The sequence below is a fragment of the Hipposideros armiger genome, unplaced genomic scaffold, assembly GCF_001890085.2.
Source record: "Hipposideros armiger isolate ML-2016 unplaced genomic scaffold, ASM189008v1 scaffold_513, whole genome shotgun sequence".
Taxonomy (NCBI): domain Eukaryota; kingdom Metazoa; phylum Chordata; class Mammalia; order Chiroptera; family Hipposideridae; genus Hipposideros; species Hipposideros armiger.
The window spans coordinates 993,884-999,268 of NW_017731863.1; the positions used below are offsets into that span (position 1 = coordinate 993,884).

Consider the following 5,385-nt stretch of genomic DNA (forward strand, 5'->3'; position numbering starts at 1 on the left):
AAAAAAAAGACGTATTTCATAGCTGCATCTTTGTGTTCAATGAATCTGTGGGATCAGTTGCACCCTGAAAATTTTAATCCTGAAAATTTTGTCAATGGAGGGGTGGAGAGGGTTGGCAAAAGCAAATAATATACCATCACTATTAATTTAAGCTGTGTATAAAAAATCCTTTTTAAAAATTTGTTTTGCCCTTATATCTTATTATAATAATATAAATATATGGACTTTAAATAATGGCTTTAGCTCTGCTACTTTTTCCATTAGGTTTTAAGCTCTTCAGCCATAAGTTATCCTACAGTGGGGGTTTTCTAGAACCCACTCCACTCAGACAAGGAGAGAACACTTATATTCATTCACAGAGACCACCTCTGAAACTCTTTTTAAAACTGAGTACAGTCAATCAGGGCACTGACAAAGGAGCTTAAGGGTCTGCATCTCACATGACAGATAAGGGCAGGCTCTGCTCCTACCGCTGCCTAGATATGCTTTTTTTTCTAATCTTTAAATCCAATTGTGATCCCAATACTTAGATAACCAGTAACATGTGAACTATTCCTGAAACTTCATAAATAAAATCAATTGGACCATTCATTCAACAAAGAGGCATTTATTGAGTAGGCCTATACTAGGCACAGTGCATTTTTATGGTACCTTTTATTTCACAATCCCAAAAAGCTTTCAAAGTTGCCCTAACAAAGTATCAGTAATTGAACTTCTCTGACTACATATGTACAGCACTCTGTTCAAAACCCTGATTCAGGCGTCATAAATTTAGCTGTTTGTGGAAATAAAAACTAAAAGTGTTGAGACTGGCATTCAATCACTAAATAAATTTCAACTTCACAATTCAATCCAAAATATACCCAGTGCCAAGTAATTTTTAAAATAACAAGCCAAAATATACAATTCAAACATTCCATTAGGCAAAGGAGTTAATAGAGTTGTAACTTCTTACTTCTAAATCCTTATGGGTATGCTACTATATACTAAGCCAAATTTATCAAAAGTTCCACTCAGTGGTTACATTTAATTTGCATAAAGAGCAACTTCCAAAAATTGGTTAAATATTTAACATGCCAAAAACAATTTATTTACCTGTGTTCCCATAATTTTGGAGCTCTTCCTAGAAAACTGACCCCTAATTTTAGGTGCCAGAAAAATATATTCTCCCAAACCAATTCTTTGAAACTACAGACCAGAGAAAGCCCATCAAGAATGGGAGAGAAAAGAACGATAATGATTAAGCACGGGATACAAGTATAAGCCAGAACGCCTGGGTTGCAATCCTTGCTCTATCATTTTCTAATTATCTGACCTTGGGACCTCAGTTACCCCAGCTGCAAAACACGAATAACAAAAATACCTACTCCATATGGTTGTTGTAAGGTTTAAACCTAGGTAAATTAGTACATGTTAAGGATTCAGCAGTTTGCTTATTATGATTGTAACTAAATCATCCAAATCATCTACACAAATGCCTTTCCCTACTCAAAGCCTTCCTTAATTGGTCTAGTAGAATTTAATCCCCCCCTCCCTGGCTTCTCCACAAAATGGATTGTGTATTACTAGGTATAAGTTATTTGGGTACAATTCTCACCCCTCAGATTATATCTCCTTGAAGATAGAGACAGCTCACCCATTCAAAAAACAAAAACCCATGTTGCTTCTAATATAAAAATACAGTAGCATAATTCCTGCATATGTCAAGTCTAACCTAATCATAACATGCCCATCTGCTGATTTTAATGTAATCATGGGATGCTGGATGGCAATATGCTTACTGGATTCACCCTACACTATTTATGTAAAATAAAATCATTTTAATATTACATTGAGATGCAAACCTTTCTGGCTTTGATTTGTGCCCTTTTCCCTCTTAAAAAAGTCTCTCTCTGTCTGTCTCTGTCTCTCTCACGCCTCCAACTTATCCCAGATCACTGAGAAAGCACTTTCTAAAGTGTTATCCAATTTCGCTAACACAATGATATTGCCCTTTGAGAACAGAACTTTTCTAAAAACAAACAGCCGAACCAAGTCCATTGCTTTATCATTTTCTACAAAGCACAATTTTCTTTTCCTTTCATAATGTCCTACCTTTTAAAATTAATTTTGCGGCATAAAAACTGCGGAGGACACCTATTTATTTGCACAACTATTCCTAGTCTCGATTCTTTGACTGGGATTCTTTGAATTTGATTCTCGATTTTAAAACAAACTCAAAAACAAAAGGCTAAAGAAGAATGGCACCCATTTAACATGGTTTTCTAATTTTTTCATTCCTCAGTGGCAGGGCTTCTCACAGGAGTACCAACACTACACCCAATTTGTCCCTCCCTTCTAAACGCATCCCAATCAATTGGGAAACATCAGCCATCTTAACAAGAACACAACGAGAAGCCAGATGAAACCAAAAATCTTATACATTGTACTTCTTTTGAGATTAGGATTTTTCCACATAAATGTACTTTGATGAACCTATGCAATGCACAAACATCATCATAATTTAACTTCATATCTTAGCCTAATTTCTCTCCCTGCAAATACTCACAAGAATGGCTAATTCACAAACAATACCTCTCAGCTACTGGGTACAGAGTATAATAAACTTAATTGTTTTATGTATCCTGAGGTATACAAAGAAAGGCCAGTCAAACACAAAGAGGTCTCCAGTACCTTCCATATTACATACATGATTGAGAAAACGAACTTTTCAAAAACTTTCACTGGGTAAGCAAAACGGGTTTAAACAAAATGGGTTTAGACCCTGCCTTAAAATACGGAGACCTGACAAGTTTAAGCCCTCACTCCACCCCCAATTTCCAAAAGACAAGGTCTCCCTGCTCAATCCCCATCTTACAACCAGGAGGCATTAAAACACTTAAAATTGTTCCCTCGGATTTTAGCAGTCAATGCGAATACTCGGGGCCTTTTCCGAGCAACTGGCTTCTAGCAAAACTTATCACAGGTTACGTGAAATCGACAAGAGCGTTTGGTTCTGCATTTTTTCAAGTGAAGAACTGAGCCACACTTTTGGACAAGCCACTACTACTTCCAGCACCACCAGCTCCCCGCCGCCCCCCCACCAATTTATTTTTTATATCTTTTCTCCAAACTTACAACCCGAAAAGCGATCCACAAAACAAAAGTTGCATCAGTAAACGGGAGGCCACTGGTTTTGAAAATAAAGTTTGTTCTTCTCCTGTCAACCTGGCAACTTTGTAAAGGTGAAATGTCTCCTACTCAGTCGGGTACCTTTCTTATTCCCATACCCAACAACCACTCGTTTGTCCGCGATAGTAAAGGTGGGGGAAAAAAAAAAAGAGGAGAAGAAAATGATGTCGAAAAGAAGGGTCTACGGTTCCAGGGGTAAAGGACAGATTTTGAAGACCGGCTTTGAACACTCCGTGGCTTCTGGGAGCTGCTGGGCGGCTGTACTGGGTCTGAGAAATGTTTAGCAATCTGACGCACCAGTTTTTAGGAACGGTACACAAACAGCCCCCACAATTGGAGAGCCATGCCTGCCTAGGATCCCTCCCTCCTCTCGGTGACATCGGCTGGAGGGCACGGGACGGGAGAGCAGGGGATACCAGGAGAGGATCCGCGACATTTGTTATTGTTTACGAAGCCCAGCAGGGACCGGGAGCGGGTGCTGAAGGGCCGAGGAGTGGACGGGGACAGGAGCAAGGAAGGACAAAGATTCCGCCCCAGGCTCCAAGCTGCTTCTTCTGACACGGGGCCAGTATCACCCCGGGGAACACGGGGGCCAAGGCCGTCGCCGGAGCTTCACGAGACACATTTCCAGCCCCGAAACGAGCCCTGCTTTCTCTGGACACCCAAAGCCACACCACATCGCTTCCTTCTGCTCGCAGAGTTGGGGCAGGTGCGGCGAGCCGGGCCCCCACTCCCAGCCGCGGCCGCCGAGCGCCGCATCCACGCACTCACCTGCCTCCAGTCGCGCCCGCGGCCGGCTCAGCCTCCGCACGGACCGCAGCCGGCCCGGCGCCCGTCCGCTCCCTGCTGCCCGCTCCGCCCTCGCCCCGCCCCCGGGAGGTGGGACCCGCGACTGCGCCGGAATCTCGGAGCGGCCTCACTGAACTCTCGCGATCCCTCCCGCCAAGGCTTCTCGGTGGCTGGGCCGGTTCGACTCGGTCCTGACGTCATACGCACCACAGCCGGAAGTAGCCTTCTGTCGTCAACGACGGCCTCCTGCCCCACCCATCTCTTCCTGGTGAATTTTTGAATGGCCCTGGAGGAGTTGACTGGAGAGTCACCAACTTGCCTCCCTCACTGCTGTACTCATAGCTGGTTCAGGCCTCTTTTGAGAGAGGCCCAGTGTGTTGTTACATTAGTCACCTGCCCTGAGTGTGGTCAGAGTATTTCTCAGTACTTCACGATGCAATGCAAAGAGTGTTAGAAATAGAGGCTGAGAGATAAATCTCCACGAATCCAAACATTTTGCAGATTAGAAAAATGTCGACGAAGACGGATTGGCTAAATTGTTTAGTGAGTAGCTGTGCGATCTAGAAGCCACCTAGGTCCCTTGACCCTTTGTCATTTTCACCATGGCTTAACGCGAGAGACTTGAGAGGGACTCGGATTTGGAAAAGCCACAAAAAGCTTAGTGGCAAACATCAAAATTGTACTAGCGTTATCTTGGAAAATGTAAACTAGCTGCCACTATTGTGCTGCTTTTTCATTAGGATCAGAGAACTAGGAGGAAAATCACCTATCTGCAGCGTGGGTCAGAAGTAACGGCTTTGGGAAAATGATGCATTTTGAGTTTTAGGAGAAAACGCATTAGGCAAGCCAAAAAGAATTGTTCCTAATTATTGGTGACAAATTTATCTAAATATCTTTATCTAAACACTGGAGGTTCTATAAAATACCCTTAGCTTTCAGACTACTAAGACAATATATGCAGATGCTAAAGTCTTGCAGAAAATATAATTCGTAGATGCCAACCACTAGTTTCATCAAAAGCAGCTGACACATGCAAAAGACTAGGGAAGAATCATGACATCACTTTTCTCCTTTTTTTTTATACAGTCTGTGCTTTCTCATAGATAGCTTGGTAGAGAGAAAGCACTAGTCTGGTAATTAGTATGTTCTTGGGGAAATCAGGTCCACCTATATCGTATGGTCATTTTGAGGCTCAAATATCAGTTGCCATATACAAGCATAAGGAGGATTAATTACACTCAAACATGCTTGGCAGAGGCCTACATACCTCTCTCCCACATAGTTTCACTCTCCTAGGCCTACCACATAGTAAATAACCAATATCAACGTCAATGCCAAATGACAGTCATAAATGATAATAGAAAGAAACTATTAATAAAAGGGTTTCAGAATGAAACCCATTTTCTTTTGTCAACTAGAAATGAA

At 42.1% G+C, this 5,385-nt stretch overlaps 1 protein-coding gene across 2 annotated transcripts in view; it reads right to left on the minus strand.

Moving 5' to 3' along the window:
• Window positions 1–4,049, minus strand: part of STK38L (serine/threonine kinase 38 like) — an 82,795-nt gene extending 78,746 nt beyond the window's left edge. Inside the window, exon 1 of one of the 2 annotated variants that reach the window (XM_019668037.1) lies at window positions 3,943–4,049. The gene's annotated coding sequence lies outside the window, so the exon portion shown is untranslated. The remainder of the gene's footprint in view (window positions 1–3,942) is intronic. The other variant, XM_019668038.1, reaches the window with a different exon arrangement.
• Window positions 4,050–5,385: the final 1,336 nt, after the last annotated feature.